The 19,447-nt window shown below is 36.8% G+C and overlaps 1 pseudogene; it reads left to right on the forward strand.

Annotated features, from left to right (window-relative positions):
* Positions 1-18,641: 18,641 nt before the first annotated feature.
* LOC103302113 (nuclear cap-binding protein subunit 2-like) lies at positions 18,642-19,084 on the forward strand (annotated as a pseudogene).
* The last annotated feature ends 363 nt before the right edge of the window (positions 19,085-19,447 follow it).

Consider the following 19,447-nt stretch of genomic DNA (forward strand, 5'->3'; position numbering starts at 1 on the left):
AAACAGCAAAGAAATAGCAATTATAAATGACTCACTACATTAGATGGGATTAATTGACATCTTCAGAACATTCCACATCAAAGCAACAGAATATACATTCTTCTCAAGTGCATCATGGGTCATTGTCAAAGATAGATCACATACTGGGACACAGGCAAAGTCTCTTCAAATTCAAGAAGATAGAAATCATATCAAGCATCTTCTCAGACAACAATGGCATAAAACTAGAAATCAGCTACAATAAAAAAAATTTAAAAATCAAACACCTGGAGGCTAAATAGCATGCTTTTAAACAATGACTGGGTTACCAAAGAGATCAAAGAAGAAATAAAAAGCATCATGGCAACAAATGACAATGAAAACACAAGCCAAAATCTATGGGACACAGAGAAAGCAGTCCTGAGAGGGAAGTTCATAGCTCTGCAGGCCTATCTCAAAAAAGAAAGAAAGAAAGAAAGAAAGAAAGAAAGAAAGAAAGAAAGAAAGAAAGAAAGAAAGAAAGAAAGAAAGAAAGAAAGAAAGAAGGAAAGGAAGGAAGGAAGGAAGGAAGGAAGGAAGGAAGGAAGGAAGGAAGGAAGGAAGGAAAGAAAGAAACAAGAAAAGATGGTAATAAATTATCTAAACCTACAACTCAAAGAGTTAGAAAGAGAGCAACAAGAAAAGCCCAGCGTAACCAAGAAGGAAGGAAATAATAAAGATCAGAGTGGAGATAAATGGCATAGACACACACAAAAAAAAAAAAAAAAACACACACACACACACAATACAAAAGATCAACAAAACCAAGAGCTGGTTCTTTGAAAGGATAAACAAGATTGATGAACCTCTAGCCAGGCTCACCAAGAAGCAAAGAGAGAGGACCTAAATAAACAAAATCAGAAATGAAAGGGCAAAATAACAACCGATCCCACAGAAATACAAACGATTATGAAAAAATACAATAATAACTCTATTCCAACAAAATGGACAACCTAGATAAAATGGACATATTCTTAGAAAAATACAAGCTCCCAAAACTCAATCAAGAAGAGAATAAAAAAACCTGAATAAGCCAATAACTACCAAAGACATTGAAGCAGCAATCAAAAATCTTCCAGCAAACAAAAACCCTGGTCCAGATGGCTTTACAGGGGAGTTCTACCAACCATTCAAAGAAGAAATAAAACATATCTCCTCAGACTATTCCAAAAAATTCAAGAGGAAGGCACACTTACAAGCTCTTTCTATGAAGCCAGTATTACCCTAATTCTAAAACCAGATAAAGACACCTCAAAAAAAGAGAACTACAGGCCAATATCCGTGATGAACATAGGTACTAAAATCCCCAACAAAATTCTAGGAAATCGGGTTCGGCATTACATTAGAAAGATCATACACCATGACCAAGTGGGATTTATTCCGGGAATGCAAAGATGGTACAATATCTGAAAATCAATAAATGTGACACATCACATAAACAAACTGAGAGGGAAAAATCACATAATCATATCAATTCATGCAGAAAAAGCATTTGACAAAATCCAACACCCTTTCTTGATAAAAACCCTCAGCAAAGTGGGAATAGAGGGATCATACCTCAACATAAGCCTTACATGACAAACCTACAGCCAACATCATACTCAATGGGCAAAAACTAAACTCATTTCCCCTAAGAACGGGAACAAGACAGGGATGCCCACTTTCACCACTCCTGTTCGATATAGTACTGGAAGTGCTAGCCATAGCGATCAGACAACAAGAAGAAATAAAAGGCATCCAAATTGGAAAAGAAGAAGTAAAACTGTCCTTATTTGCAGATGACATGATACAATACATAGAAAACCCTGAAGACTCCATCAAAAACTACTGGACCTAATAAGTGAATTTGACAAAGTAGCAGGATACAAAATTAACACCAAGAAATCTATGGCCTTTTTATACACCAATAATGAACTCACAGAAAGAGAAGCGGGGAAAAAAATCCCATTTACCATTGCACCAAAAAAAATGTAAGATACCTAGGAATAAACTTAACTAAGGATGTGAAAGACCTGTACTCAGAAAACTATGGGACATTGAAAAAAGAGATAGAGGAAGACATGAACAAATAGAAGAATATACCATGTTCATGGGTTGGAAGAATCAACATCATTAAAATGTCCATACTACCCAAAGAAATCTACAGATTCAATGCAATCCCCATTAAAATACCAACAGCATACTTCAAAGACATAGAACAAACTCTCCAAAAATTCATCTGGAATAAAAAAAAGTCCCCAAATAGCTGCAGCAAATTTGAGAAGGAAGAACAATGTAGAAAGGATCACAATACCAGATATCAAGCTATACTACAAAGCCAATATTCTCAAAACTGCCTGGTACTGGCACCAGAACAGACATATAGACCAGTGGAACAGAACAGAGAACCCAGAAATCGACACAAGCCACTATGCTCAATTAATATTTGACAAAGGAGGCAAGAGCATACAATGGAGTCAAGATAGTCTCTTCAATAAATGGTGTTGGGAAAACTGGACAGATACATGCAAAAAAAAATGAAACTAGACCACCAACTTACACCATACACAAAAATAAACTCAAAATGAATAAAGGACTTAAACATAAGATGGGAAACCATAAAAATCTTAGAAGAAGCCATAGGCAGCAAAATAGTAGACATTTGTTGTAGCCATATCTTTACCAATACAGCTCCTAGGGCAATGGAAACTAAAGAGAAAATAAACAATGGGACTACATCAAAATAAAAAGCTTCTGCACAGCAAAAGAAACCATCAACAAAACATAGAAAACTGATGAACAAAAACAGATCCAGAGACAGAGAAGCATCAATCAAACCATCAAACCTCAGAGGGAAAGTAGGGGAGGGTGGAGGTAAGGGGGAGAGATCAACCAAAGGATATCTCAGATAAGGGTTTAATCTCCAACATTTACAGGGAACTCATACAGCTTAACAAAAGGAGGATAAACAACTCAATCAAAAAAATGGGCAAAGAATCTAAATACACACTTTTTGAAAGAGGACATTCAGAAAGCCAAGAGACGTATGAAAACATCTCAAAGTCACTAACCATCATAGAGATGAAAATCAAAACGACAATGTGGTACATATCACACCTGTCAGAATGGCTATCATCAACAAATCAACAAATGACAAGTGTTGGCGAGGATGCAGAGAAAAAGGAACCCTCCTGCACTGCTAGTGGGAATGCAGACTGGTGCAGCCACTGTAGAGAGCAGTATGGAGTTTCCTCAAAAAACTAAACATGGAACTACCATTTGACCCAGTGATCCCACTTCTAGGAATGTATCCCAAGAAACTAGAAACACCATTCCGAAAAGATATATGCACCTCTATGTTCATAGCAGCACAATTTACCATAGTTAAGATTTGGAAACAGCCTAAGTGCCCATCAGCAGATGAGTGGATTAAAAAACTGTGGTACATCTACACAATGGAATACTATGCTGCTGGAAAAAGGAAGGAACTCCTACCATTTGCAATAGCATGGATGGAACTGGAGAGCATTATGCTAAGTGAAATAAGCCAGTCAGAGAAATATAAATATCACATGATCTCACTCATTTGTGGATTATAATGAACAACATAAACTGATGAACAAAAACAGATCCAGAGACAGAGAAGCATCAATCAAACCATCAAACCTCAGAGGGAAAGTAGGGGAGGGTGGAGGTAAGGGGGAGAGATCAACCAAAGGACTTGTTTGCATGCATATAAGCCTAGCCAATGGATACAAACACTAGGGGGATGAGGTCACGAGCTAGAGGTTGGGGGGGGGGGGGTAATGGGTACAAAAGGACACATATTTAATATATTAATCAATAAAGAAAAAAGAGCTGCACTGTCAGAGATAAACATCTTCATTCTTCTTTGCATACTCCCCCCACCAACTACAACAGCAACTTTCAAATGGTCGGTTAAAGAATATTGTGGCTTGGTGCATTTTCATTGCATAATTCCACTCTCTGCATGCATAAGCTACTGTTGTGTAAGACATTTGTATATCAAGTGTTTCTGTATCTGAGAGAAGAAATAGGAAACACTGTGTGTCTACTATGGGTTAGGCACTATGCCCAAATTCTTACAGCTAGTAAGTGTCAGAGCCAGGATTCCAACAGGTATGTCTGGTTCTTTCCATTGTACCACTTCTGGAAGCCAAGAGCTTTCTAAGTACCCTAAATGCGTTTCAGCGGGAAAGAGAAACTTTCTCTTCTAGTATTGCTTCCAGGATTTAGACCTGATTGTTAAGGAAAAGAAAGCTAAGACCTAACCCCAAGCAAATAACATCCACAGAAAAGCACGTGTAGCCATACTTTTATCTGACAAAATAAATTTCAAGATAACAAGAAACAAAGATGGTCACTTTATAATGATAAAGGGGACACTACATCAAGAAAACATAACACTTCTTAATATATATGCACCCAACCAAGGATCACCGGAGTATATAAAACAGCCACTCACAGAATTAAAGGGAGAAACAGATCAAAACACAATCATAGTTGGGGACCTTAATACTCCACTGACAGCTCCAAATCAACCAAACAAGATACCAATAAAGAAATATCGCCCTTAAATGAAACACTAGACCAAATGAATATAATTGACATTTATAGAACCTTTCATCACCAAACAACAGATTATACATTTTTTCCAGTGCACATGGAACATTCTCAAGGATAGACCATATGTTGGTTCACAAAACTAGCATCAACAAATTCAAGAAGATTGAAATTATACCAAGCATATTCTCCAACCACGATGCCTTGAAATTAGAAATAAATTGCAAAAAGGAAGTAAAGAAACCCACAAATAGGTGGAGAATAAACAACATACTGCTAAAAATTGACTGTGTCAAAGAAGAAATAAAAGATGAGATAAAAAAAACATATGTAGAGAAAAATGAGAATTATAATACAACATAATAAAAATTCTGGGATGCAGCAAAAGCAGTAATAAGAGGGAATTTTATATCGGTACAGGCCTATCTCAAGAAATAAGAGAAATCCCAAGTAAACAACCTTACATTATATCTTAAGGAACTAGAAAAAGAAGAATAAAAGCAACCCAAAGTCAGCAGAAGAAAAGAAATAATAAAAATTAGAGTGGAATTAAATGAAATAGAGAACAAAAAGACTATACAAAAAAATCAATAAAACAAAGAGCTGGTTATTTGAAAAGATTAATAAAATCGACAAACCCCTGGCTAGACTCATTAAAGAAAAAAGGGAAAAGACCCATATAAACAAAATCAGAAATGAGAGAAGTCACCACAGATATACAAAGGATCATACTAAAATATTATGAAAGACTATATGCCACCAAATTCAATAATCTAGAAGAAATGGATAAGTTCCTAGAATTATATAACCTCCCTAGTCTAACTCACGAAGAACTGGAACATCTAAATAGACTAAGCAGTAGTGAGGAAATGGAAACAAACATCAAAAACCTCCCAAAAAATAAAAGTCCAGGACCAGATGGCTTCACCAGTGAATTCTACCATTCCAAGAAGATTTAAAACCTATCCTTCTCAAATACTTTCAAAAAATTGAAGAAGAGGCAATACTTCCTAACACATTCAATGAGGCCAATATAACCCTGATACCAAAACCTGGCAAAGATAACACACACAAAAAGAAAACTACAGACCACTATCTCTGATGAACACAGATGCAAAAGTCCTTAAAAAAATACTAGCAAATCGAGTACAACAGTACATCTAAAAAATAATACATCACGATCAAGTGGGGTTCATTCCAGGGCACAAGGATAGTTCAACATATGCAAATCAATCAATGTAATACACCACATTAACAAAGAAAGTATTAAAATCATATGATCTTATCAAGAGATGCAGAAAGGCATTTGATAAGATACATCCATTTATGATTAAAACAACCAATAAAATAGGAATAGAAGGAAATTACCTCAACATAACAAAGGCCATCTATGATAAACTCTCAGCTAATATCATACTCAATGGTGAAAAACTGAAAGCTTTCAGGAACAAGACAAGGATGTCCACTCTCACCACTCTTATTCAACACAGTGCTGGAAGTCCTAGCCAGTACAATAAGGCAAGAGAAAGAAATAAAAGGAATCCAAATAGGGAGGGAAGAAAACTATCATTTTTGTGGATGACATGATTCTGTATATAGAAAACCCTATAGACTCCACCAAAAACAACTATTAGAAACAATAAACAAATACAGTAAAGTTTAAGGGTACAAAATCAATGTGCAAAAATCCATTGCCTTCCTGTATACTAACAACAAAACTTCAGTAAAATAAATGAAAGGAACAACTCCTTTTGCAATTGCAACCAAAATAATAAAATACCTAGGAATAAACTTCACAAAGAATGTGAAAGACCTATATACTGAAAATTACAAAGCATTATTAAAGAGATTGAAAAAGGCACAACAAGCCAAAACCGGTTTGGCTCAGTAGATAGAGCGTCGGCCTGCGGACTGAAAGGTCCCAGGTTCGATTCCGGTCAAGGGCATGTACATTGGTTGCGGGCACATCCCCGGTAGGGGGTGTGCAGGAGGCAGCTGATCGATGTTTCTCTCTCATCGATGTTTCTAGCTCTCTATCCCTCCCCCTTCCTCTCTGTAAAAAATCAATAAAATATATTTTAAAAAAAAAGAAAAAGAAAAAGGCACAACAAAATGGAAAAATATCCCATGTTCACGGATTGGAAGAACCAACATAGTTAAAATGGCCATATTTCCCAAAGCAATATATAGATTTAATGCAATCTTCATCAATATGCCAATGTCATTTTTTAAAGAAGTAGAACACGAAATCATCAGATTTGTATGGAAACATATAGCCCCAATAGCCAAGGCAATCCTGAGAAAAAAGGACGAAACTGGAGGTATCACACTCCTGACTTCAAATTATACTACAGAGCTACAATAATCAAAAAATATGGTATTGCCAGAGAAACAGGCACACCGATTAATGGAGCAGAATAGAGAGCCCAGCTAGAAAAACCACATGTATATGGACAGAAAATATTTTTCTTATTTATTGTCTGAAGTTTTACATATGTCTCCTTTTTCCCCGATTGACACCCCCCCACCGCCCAGCCATTCCCACCCCAGGAAAGCCCCCACCGCCCCAGTGTCTGTGTCCATTGGTTATACTAATATGCATGCATACAAGTCCTTTGGTTGCTCTCTAACCCCCCCTCCCCTGCCATTTGTCTCTGGATCTATTCTCATTCATCAAGTTATGTTGATCATTATATCCCACATATGAGTGAGATCACGTGACATTTATCTTTCTCCAACTGGCTTATTTCGCTTAGCATAATGCTTTCCAGTTCCATCCATGCTATTGCAAATGGTAAAAGTTCCTTCTTTTTTATAGCTGCATAGTATTCCATTGTGTAGATATACCACAGTTTTTTAATCCACTCATCTGTTGATGGGCACTTAGGCTGTTTCCAAATCTTAGCTATTGTAAGTTGCACTGCTATGAACATAGGGGTGCATATATCCTTTCTGATTGATGTTTCTGGTTTATTGGGATATAGTCATAGAAGTGGGATCACTGGGTCAAATGGGAGTTCCATTTTTACCTTTTTGAGGAAACTTCATACTGTCTTCCACAGTGGCTGCACCAGTCTGCATTCCCACCAGCAGTGCAGGAGGGTTCCTTTTTCTCCGCATCCTCGCCAGCACTTGTTTGTTGATTTGTTGATGATAGCCATTCTGACAGGTGTGAGATGGTATATCATTGTTGTTTTGATTTGCATCTCTCAAAAGATTAGTGAATTGGAGCATGTTTTCATATGTCTATAGGCCTTCTGAATGTCCTCTTTCAAAAAGTGGCTATTTAGGTCCTTTGTCCATTTTTTGATTGGATTGTTTATCTTCCTTTTGTTAAGTTGTATGAGTTCTCTGTAAATTTTGGAGATTAAACAAAATCTGAGATAACATTGGCAAATATGTTCTCCCATGCAGTGGGCTTTCTTGTTGTTTTGTTGATGGTTTCTTTTGCTGTGTAGAAGCTTTTTATTTTGATGTAGTCCCATTTGTTTATTTTCTCCTTAGTCTCCATTGCCCTAAAAGCTGTGTCTATAAAGGTATTGCTACAACATATATCTGCTATTTTGCTGCCTATGGAGTCTTATAGGATTTTTATGCTTTCTCATCTTACATTTACTAGTACATCCTTTATTTATTTTGAGTTTATTTTTCTGTATGGTGTAAGTTGGTGATCTAGTTTCACTTTTTTGCATTTATCTGACAAAATTTCCCAACACCATTTATTGAAGATACTGTCTGGACTCCATTGTATGTTCACGTCTCCTTTGTCAAATATTAATTGAGCATAATGGCTTGGATCAATTACTGGGTTCTCTGTTCTGTTCCATTGGTCTATATGTCTGTTCTTGTGCCAGTACTAGGCAGTTTTGAGAACCATGGCTTGGTAATATAGCTTGATATTTGGTATTGTGATCCCTCCAACTTTGTCCTTCTTTCTCAGGATTTCTGTTGCTATTTGGGGTGTGTTTTTTTTTATTCCAGGTGAATTTTTGGAGAGTTTGTTCTAGATCTTTGAAGTATGCCATTGGTATTTTAATGAGGATTGCATTGAATCTGTAGATTTCTTTGGGTAGTATGGAAATTTTGATGATGTTGATTCTACCAATCCATGAACACAGGATCCTCTTCCATTTATTTATACTATGTCTTCCTCTATCTTTTTTTTCACAGTCCTGTAGTTTTCCGAGTACAGGTCTTTCACATCCTTAGTTAAGTTTATTCCTAGGTATCTTAATTTTTTTTTTTTTGGTGCAATGGTAAATGGGATTGTTTTCTTAGTTTCTCTTTCTGTGAGTTCATTATTGGTGTATAAAAAGGCCATAGATTTCTGGGTGTTAATTTTCTATCCTGCTACATTGCCAAATTCATTTATTAGGTCTAGCAGTTTTTTTTATGGAGTCTTTGGGGTTTTCTATGTACTAGTATAGTATCATGTCATCTGTGAATAAGGACAGTTTTACTTCTTCTTTTCCAATTTGGATGCCTTTTATTTCTTCTTCTTGTCTGATCGCTATGGCTAGCACTTCCAGTACTATATCAAACAGGAGTGGTGAAAGTGGGCATCCCTGTCTTGTTCCCATTCTTAGAGGAAATGAGTTTAGTTTTTGCCCATTGAGTATGATGTTGGCTATAGGTTTGTCATGTAAGCCTTATGTTGAGGTATGATCCCTCTATTCCCACTTTGCTGAGGGTTTTTATCAAGAAAGGGTGTTGGATTTTGACAAATGCTTTTTCTGCATGAATTGATATGATTATGTGATTTTTCCCTCTCAGTTTGTTAATGTGATGTGTCACATTTATTGATTTGTAGATATTGTGTCATCCTTGCATCCCTGGAATAAATCCCACTTGGTCATGGTGTATGATCTTTCTAATGTAATGCTGAATGGGATTTTCTAGAATTTTGTTGAAGATTTTAGCACCTATGTTCATCAAGGGTATTGGCCTGTAGTTCTCCTTTTTTGTGGTGTCTTCATCCAGTTTTGGAATTAGGGTAATACTGGCTTCATAGAAAGAGCTTGTAAGTGTGCCTTCCTCTTGAATTTTTTGGAATAGTCTGAGGAGGATATGTTTTATTTCTTCTTTGAATGCTTGGTAGAACTCCCCTGTAAAGCCATCCGGACCAGGGCTTTTGTTTGCTGGAAGATTTTTGATTACTGCTTCAATTTCTTCGGTAGTCATCGCCTATTCAGGTTTTTTTATTCTTCTTGATTTAAGTTTTGGGAACTTGTATTTTTCTAAGAATATGACCATTTCATCTAGGTTGTCCATTTTGTTGGAATAGAGTTGTTATTGTATTTTTTCATAATCATTTGTATTTCTGTAGGATCGGTTGTTACTTTGCCTCTTTCATTTCTGATTTTGTTTATTTGGGTCCTCTCTCTTTGCTTCTTGATGAGCCTGGTTAGAGGTTCATAAATCTTTTTTATCCTTTCAAAGAACCAGCTCTTGGTTTTGTTTTTCTTTTGTTTATTGTTTGTTTGTTTGGTCTCTATGCCATTTATCTCCACTCTGATCTTTATTATTTCCTTCCTTCTGCTTACACTGGGCTTTTCTTGTTGCTCTCTTTCTAACTTTTTGAGTTGTAGGGTGAGATAATTTATTACCATTTTTTCTTGTTTTTTGAGGTAGGCCTGTAGAGCTATGAACTTACTCTCTAAGACTGCTTTCACTGAGTCCCATAGATTTTGGATTGCTGTGTTTTCATTGTCATTTGTTGCCATGATGCTTTTTATTTCTTCTTTGATCTCTTTGGTAACCCAATCATTGTTTAAAAGAATGTTTTTTAGCCTCCAACTGTGTTATTTTTCTTCAGTGTTTTTATTGTAGTTGATTTCTAGTTTTATGCCATTGTTGTCTGAGAAGATGCTTGAAATGATTTCTATCTTCTTGAATTTGAAGAGACTTTGCCTGTGTCCCAATATGTGATCTATCTTTGAAAATGACCCATGTGCACTTGAGAAGCATGTATATTCTGTGGCTTTGGGGTGAAATGTTCTAAAGATGTCAATTAATTCCATCTGATCTAGTGAGTCATTTATGATTGATGTTTCTTTGCTGATTTTTTGTTTCGAGGATTTTTCCAGTGGTGTTAGTGGGGTATTAAAGTCCCCTACTATGACTGTATTGCTGTCAATGTCTCCCTTGATATCCTCCTGAAGGTTTTTTGGACAGACAATTTTTGACAAAGGAGCCAGAAACACACCATGTAGTAAATTTAGTGTCTTCAATAAATGGTGCTGGGAAAATTAGAAAGCCACATGCAAATGAATGAAACTGGATTACAGTTTGTCCCCATGTACAAAAATTACTTCAAAATGGAACAAAGACCTAAACATAAGACTCGAAATAATAAGTTACATAGAAGAAAATATAGGTACCAAACTTATGGACCTTGGTCATAGAGAACATTTTATTAACTTGACCCCAGAAGCAAAGGAAGTAAAGGCAAAAATAAATGAATGGGACTATATCAAACTAAAAAGCTTCTGCACAACAAAAGAAACTGACAACAAAACAAAGAGGCAGAAAACCAGATGGGGGATGATATTTGCAAACAGTTGTTCTGACAAAGGTTTAATTTCCAAAATATATAAAGAGCTCATAAAACTCAACACCAAACAAACAACCCAATCAAAAAGTGGGCAATGGATCTGAAAATACACGTCTCCCAAGAAGACATATGAATAGCCAATAGACATATGAAAAGATGTTCAACCTCACTGGAAATTAGAGAAATGCAAATCAAAACTACAATGAGATACCACCTCACACCTGTTAGAGTGGCCATTATCAACAAGACAAGCAATAACAAGTGTTGGAGAGATTGTGGATAAAAGGGAACCCTCATTCACTGCTGGTGGGAATCTAATCCCAAAAAAAATTGAGAATAGAGCTACCATATGACCCAGCAATTTCTCTCCTGGGTATATACCTGAAATCCTCAAAGTCAGGTATTCGCAAAGATATATGAACCTCTATGCTCATTGCAGCATTATTCACAGTGGCCAACACATGGAAACAACAGAAATGTCCTGCAATGGAGGACTGTATAAAGAAGATGTGGTCCATATACACAATGGAATACAACTTAGTCATAAGAAAAGATAAAATAGCGCCATTTGCAACAACATGGATGGACCTTGAGAACATTATGCAAAGTGAAAAAAGTCTGTCAGAAAAAACTAAGAACCATATGATTTCACTCATAAGTGAGATATAATACTGAAACGTGTGAACACAAGCAGCAGTGTGCTAGTTGCCAGAGGGAAGGGGGTGGGGATAGAAGGGGATCCTAACACATGGTGACAGGAGAAGATTTGACTTTGGGTGGTGAGCACACAGTGCAATATACAGGTCTTGTAACATGGAAACCCGTACCTGAAATCTACATGATCATGTTGATCAATGTCACCCTAATATCCTCCTCCTATATAATAAAGAACTAATGTGCAAATTGTCCTCACGCCCTCATGTCGTCATGCCCTCATGCCATTGCTGTAACTGCTCAGACACTCAACACTAGGAGAGAGGAATGGGGACCAGCCAGGCACAAATGAGCTTGCAAGAGAGGAATGGAGACCACCCAGGCACAAATGAGCTCTAGAGAAAGGAATGGAGACCAGCCAGGCTGCGGCCAGGGAGAGGGACAAGCCACCTGCCCCGTGGTCCCAGGCACCTGCAGCTGCGGCCCAGGTGAAGCCGCACACCTATGGTCCCCTGCGGCTGTGGCCAGCCCAGGCAAAGCCGGCCCAGGTCCTGGGTTCCTGCAACTGGCTGGAGGAGGGAATCCTGGGTCCCGGGTGTGGGGTGAAGCAGAGGCAGTTAGGGGCAATCAAGCCACCAGGGGAGCAGTTAGGGGCAATCAGGCCAGTAGGGGAGCAGTTAGGGATGATCAGGCAGGCAGGCAGAGGTGGTAAGGGGGCATCAGGCAGGCAGGAGAGTGGTTAGGAGCCAGCGGTCCCGGATTGGGAGAGGCAGTTGGACATCCCCCGAGGGGTCCCGGATTGGAGAGGGTGCAGGCCGGGCTGAGGGACTCCCCCTCCTCCCCACCCCCCTCGTGCACGAATTTCATGCACTGGGCCTCTAGTATTTAATATAAAAAGGAGGCATGGATCAGACTGTCGGGCCTCGGCGGGAGGGTAGGGAAGGGTGGGGGTAAAGGGGGAGATCAACCAAAGGACTTGTGTGCAGGCATATGAGCCTAACCGGCGGCTAAGGACAACAGAGGGGTGGGGGCATGTGTGGGGAGGGGGGTGGGATGGGAATGGGTAGACGTGGACAAATATGTAATACCTTAATCAATAAAGAAATTTAAAAAAAAGGACTTAACCCTAAATAAGATGATTTCCAAAATTCTCCCATTTGGTGTAGCTGCATCTGAATTTGTGCTTCAACTCTTTTGCTAGCCACACTAGCTTCCTGAAAGGCAGACAGAACACCATATCATATAGACTCTAGGTATGAATCTGAATTTTAATTTAAATGTGCTTCCCTTTGGCTTTTATTGTTAACATAACTTTCCACATTTAAATTTTCAATAACCAACTAATAAGTGATAAAAATGTAGAAAAGCTTCAGCACTTCAATCAACTTCTGATAATAGCTTACATTTTGAATAGTATTCTCAGTCATTAGGGAAAGGTTATTTTCATTTCTTCAGGGTATATTTCATTCCTTCCCCCAGATTACACTTCTGTATTTCATCCAGAGTTTATAAGACTGGACTATACTTATTGGACTAGTAAATTGCCTGTTTTTGCCAATTGTACTTTAGGTAAACTGCAGGATATAGCATCAAGTAATTCTGACCTCTAACTGGATGATTCAAAGTACACACACACATTTCTAACATAATAAATGTTTCTCATTTTCTTTACCACAATTCTGTAGGTAGAAAACATAATAAACCTTAATATAGAAAGCCAGAATGGTATCGTGGAAAAACTATGAGTTTGGGGGCCAGACAGACTAGAATTTGAATATCATTTCCACCTCCTGCTAGCTATGATCCTGAGAAAATTACTTCAGCTCACTGGGCTTCAGTATCCTCATTTATAAAATGGAGATAACAACTATAGGTGATACATAGGGACAAAAGCAAGGCATCCCCAATCTGGAATTGCTTTCAGAAAAAGATTAAGAAGAATCATCTTATAATGGCTGTTCGGGCTATCTATAGAAATGACACAAACCAAACACAATTTGTAAATGTTTAAAGAGATTTGAAATCTAATCCCAAATAAAGTGATTGGGGTTTAGTCTCAGAAAAGCACATCTAAATCTATAAGAAATAAGCCTTATACAAAATCAAAGCTGAATCAAAACAAAACGATCATCTGAAAAAAATCTAAAAGGGGAAATATATAGACCTATATAGTCATAAAAGGTTTTCCCTATTAAAGAGAAGCCTCAAAGTTAATCTGTTGCTGAAGCATCTCTAATAATGTCCATGGCTAAGAATACCTAACCCATGAATATAAACATCTGGCCCATGAGCAAGCATAGCACTAGAATGCCATGAATATCATTTTTTAATATCTCATTTCCTTTTGTTCTGGGGTCCTATGCTACCAAGAGACTTTCTATTTATTCTATTCTATTTATATTTGCTTTTTAATATATTTTTGTTATAGGCAGATGTACTAACCAACTAACATAAATGGTATGGTTCACTATATGGTTCAATATAACATAAATCGTTATATTTCCCCACATAAATTAATAAATAGGTATTCTAATAAATTAATATTGGACTCTTAAAACTTTGCCTAGTATGAATCTATATCCCTTTGGTATACTCACAGAATTAAAATTCTGAAGCAAAAGTTTTAAATATTGACAAAAACGTAGTTTTTCTGAGGGTTCAGGCCTAGCAACTTTTCTGGAAAACAATTTGGCATGTGTTATCAAAATGTGTATACCCTTTAATCTAAAAAAATCCTGCTTCTAAGAATTTAACTCTATGAGGTAATTACACAAGTAAAAAAAGTAAGGATGTTCATTAAAGCATTGTTTTTAATAGTTAAAATTAGACATTTGGATTTTTATCAATAGGGCACTAAGTAAGTCAATTATAACTGATACATTAAATGTACTATGCAATCATTAAGAAGAAGGATGTGACTCTATGTTGTTGACATGAAAATATGACATACACATTAAGTGAAAATAGCACATGTAATATCCCATTTGTACAAAGTCATATATTTCTTAGCACCATGTGCAGTTTCCCTTGCATATTTTACAGAACATTATAGCCCCATGAGTTCTGCCTGATGCATAAAATGCTACATATTATAATCATCTTCTGAAAATTCACAATGCTTTTTAACATACTGAATACTCTTGAAGCCATTCTGTTAACATTGTTTATCCTAGCATTATCTTAAGGAACCTCATCATAGAATCTGTTTTTTTCACATAACATCTTTTTTTTTTCACATAACATCTTTTAAAATACCAAGTACAATAAATTAAATCAAATATGAAGCAACTAATTTCCAGAAAACCCTTTGACAAGCATGAGTGTCAGAGAACTAAGAGGTTATTCACCAGAATGTTAATATCTATCAAAAATATATTCCATCTTTCTAAAAGTAGTGATTTATGAAAGAAAAAATTCCAGCTGTACAAACAATAATGACTGCCATATATTGAGAACCTACTCTGTGTCATGCTAAGGGTTTTACATATTCTGAAAATAAGAATGAAATGACATGAGAAGAAATCATGCCTCAAAGACCATGTGACTTACCTTAGCTCCTGCAGTTAGTACTAGTAAGTGGCCAACCCTCAATTTAACTTCAGATCAGTCTGAGTCAAATATGTGTGCTCTTTTCTCTGTTTTTTGTTTGTTTGTTTAAATATGTTTTTATTGATTTCAGAGACAGGAAGGGACAGGGAGAGAGGGATAGAAACATCAATAATGAGAGAGAATCATTGATTGGCTGCCTCCTACATGCCCCCTACTGGGGATCAAGCCCGCAATCCAGGCATGTGCACTGACTGGGAATCAAACTGTGACCTCCTGATTCATGGGTTGACACTCAACCACTGATCCAAACAGGCTGGGCCACAAGATATTCTTCTTTTAAGGTTCCACTTGAGTAGCCATCCAGCCTGCCAACACCAGGCAGTGATGCCAACACTAGGCAGCATCCTTGTGGCCGCCCTTGTACATCTTTCAAACCTCAGTACGAAGAGAAAGTAAAGTACCTGGCACATTACCTGAAATGTAGTGGATTTAATACAGCAATTCCTTTAATGGTTGTCCTTTGAATAGCTTTAACATAAAGAACTTACCTACTTTCTTGAGCTCCTTAGCTGTGTTATACAACTTTAAATCGATGAAAATTAATGCTTTAATATTAATGAAGTATATGATATTTACATACTTGATTTAGAATAAAGTTGGATGATGACATGGAATACTTTAAATGTCACAGAATAAATGTAAGTTACATTCAACTTAGTATATTCTCCAGAAATTTCCATAGGTAGTCCATTAAAAGTTGTCATTTTAATATGACTGCTTATAGCTAATAAAAGAGGGGGGAAAGGAAAGAAGGAAATTTTTATACCAATCTGACATTGTAAATTTCCATTTCATAGTGTATCAGCTATGTAACAATAGCAGGCTAAAAAAAAACTGGCCTTTCATTATATTCTGCATTTAAAATTATTTACTATTTAAAATATTTTTGTTTCTAAATGTCCCTAACACTAAAATGATGCTCAACGTATTGCCCAAAATGCAATACTTAAGAACTTGTGGATTGATTTTGTAAATCTTTTTATTAGAAAATGGCTTTATTTTTTCATATTTCATCTAATCTTTCTTCAATATATTAAATAACTTACCTTGTAACCTTAGCTGTAGAGTTAAAAAATCAAATAGGTGAAGTATAAATCATATTTATAAACACCCAGAGATTTGAGGGTCTACTGTACATAAAATGCTATGCTTACCAATAAAGGGTACTGAGGACATAGTCTATGTGCACCTCTTCTTTGAAAAAGATAATGATTATTAAAAACAGAAGATGAAAAACAAAAACTTGAAAAGTTTGAAACTAGATGAAACTAGACAAGACTGATGAAACTAGCAAATGCTTAGCCAGGAATAAAAAGACTTTTATACCACTTGAAAAGTAGAAGAATAAAAGGGAGATAGAAAAATCAAAAGAAAAAATAGTTATGCTGTATTTACTCAACATACAATTTATCTCTTGGCTTCTGTTTAAAGGATAATATACAATCCTTATGGGATTGTCATCTCTACATGTATATGAACAATAAAACCATTCACTCACAAATGTGAAGGTTATTGATGTACACTTCTAACTCTTCATTTTTATAAGCCTAGTGTCTGGAAGATAATATGCCCTTATTAAGTGTTTGTAGGATGAACATATTCTATTTAAAGCCAAAATACATTTTTAATATATTTGTATTTATTTCGGAGAGGAAGGGAGAGGGAGAGAGGTAGAAGAAACATCAATGATGAGAAAGAATCATTGATCTGCTGCCTCCTGCACACCCCACACTCTGGATTGAGCCCACAACCAGGGCATATGCCCTGACTGGGAATCAAACTGTGACCTCCTGGTTCATAGGTCGATGCTCAACCACTGAGTCATGCCAGCTGGGCCAAAGTACATTTTAAAACACTTATGAATTAAAGAAATAATAAATGTTAATGTACAGATCAAAACTTAACACTAAAGAGAAAAATTAAATTACTGCATGATAATACATATCAAGTAAACTTAAACCCAGTACAAGAAATAGCTGTATTTCATGAGAGAGAATTATGCACCAAAAACTGTGTTAAGATCTGTAATCAAGGTGGAAGCCCTAAAAGTTATATAAGGCCTTATAGGCCATTTTCAGAAGTTTTGCTTTCACTCTAAATGAGATGGGAAGTAACTGGAAGCTCTTAAAAGAGGAATGACATGAACTAATTTTTTTTCAAATATATAATTATACTAACTTTGTTGTTGAAAGTATTACAGATGTCTCCCTTTTTCCCCCATTAACCCCCTCCACCCAGCTTCCACACCCTCCCAGTCTTTCACCACACTATTTTCTGTGCCAGAAATACCAATCCGAAAGAATGTATGCACCCCTATGTTCATAGCAGTGTTATTTATAATAGCTAAGATCTGGAAACAGCCCAAGTGCCCATCAGTAGATGAGTGAGTAAAAAGATGTGGTATATTTACACAATAGAATACTATGCAGCTATAAAAAAGAAGGATCTATTACCCTTTGAGACAGCATGGAGGGACCTGGAGATTATTATGCTAAGCTAAATAAGCTAACATTTTTAAAGGAATGCTGTATTGAGAACAGGCTGCTAAAAGACAAGGGTGGCAGCAGGGAGACCAGCTACATTTTTGCAATAATCCAGTTGAGATACAATGATGTCTTGGACCAGGTGATAGTGGTGAAGGTGATGAGAATTGATGGATTCTAAATATTTTGTGAAAATAGAGCCACATGATCTTCCAAAGGATAGGATTGTATATAAGGTCTAAATGAAGAAAGATAAAGAGCAATCGGGGTGATGGCATGGTTCTGGGGCCTGAGCAACTGAAAGGATGTAACTGCCATTTACTGAGAGGGAGTAGACAACAAGAGAAGCAGGTTTGGAGTGAAAATTAGAAGTTCATTTTTGGACATGTTAAGTTTGAAATACCTCTTAGACATCCAGGTGGATATGTAAAGTAGCTAGGTATACAAGTCTACAGATCTAAGTCATTATGGTATTTAATGTCATGAAACAGAATAAAATGACTAAAGTGTAAGTATAAATGGTTCTTCTATACAAAGTTCAAAGACTGAGTCCTGGGGCCCTCCAACATTAAGAGGTTGGAGAAATGAGAAGAGTAATAAGTAACCAGTAAGACAGTAGAAAAGCAGGAAAATATGATAACCCAAAAATCAAATGAAGCAAATATTTTAAGGAAAAGAAGTGATCATAACATCCATAAAACACCTCCACTGGCAACTCATTGTTCCTGGAGTGGCAGAGTCCTCGTCCACTTCTCTGCACTATGTCCAGTGGCCTCCTGAAGGCGCTGCGCAGCGACCCCTATGTGGAGCTAAACCTGTACTGGGACCAGCACTTCTGAGGTGTCAATGAAGAACAGGAAAAATTACTGAAGAAAATACATATGATTTATGTTGGAAATCTTTCCTTTTACACAGCAGAAAAACAAATCTATGAAGTCTCCAGCAAAAGTGGTAACATAAAAATATCATTATGGGTCTGGATAAAATGAAGAAAACAGCATGTTGTTTCTGCTTTGTAGAATCTTATTCAAGAGCAGATGCAGAAAATGCCATGTAGAACTTGTCTGGATGATCGGATCATTAGCACAGATTGGGATGTTGGCAACAGGGTTGTGGATGGCCTAGGGTCCAGGTAGGAGATGAGTTTTGACAGGACTATGATGCTGGGAGAGAAGGCTATGGAAAACTGGCCCCAAACCACTGACCAGTAAGAACCCCATCATGAAAAACTTACTCCTTTGGCCTGCTGAATTTGACATACATTAACCAAGGGCTGCAAACCTTCCATTTTTAACAAGCTTTGATCAATGTCTCTATTAAGCCAGATACTGCTTCACAGTTTTCCTCTGAAAATTATCAAAGGGCAGAATCCAAAAGAATGCCTTTAATTCTACTCTTATGTGTCAGGTTACCAGAACGATTTCCTTATGAGGTCAAAATGTGTTCCTTGGCAACAGATTTTATCTCTAATGTTTATCAGCCAAAAACATCACACTTCTTTTAGGAAAATTCAAAAAGTTTTAAATTTTGTTTTCCATGTGTGTGTCTAAGTATGTTCATGGTCTAC

Source organism: Eptesicus fuscus, chromosome 1 (assembly GCF_027574615.1).
Source record: "Eptesicus fuscus isolate TK198812 chromosome 1, DD_ASM_mEF_20220401, whole genome shotgun sequence".
In the NCBI taxonomy this organism is placed as follows: domain Eukaryota; kingdom Metazoa; phylum Chordata; class Mammalia; order Chiroptera; family Vespertilionidae; genus Eptesicus; species Eptesicus fuscus.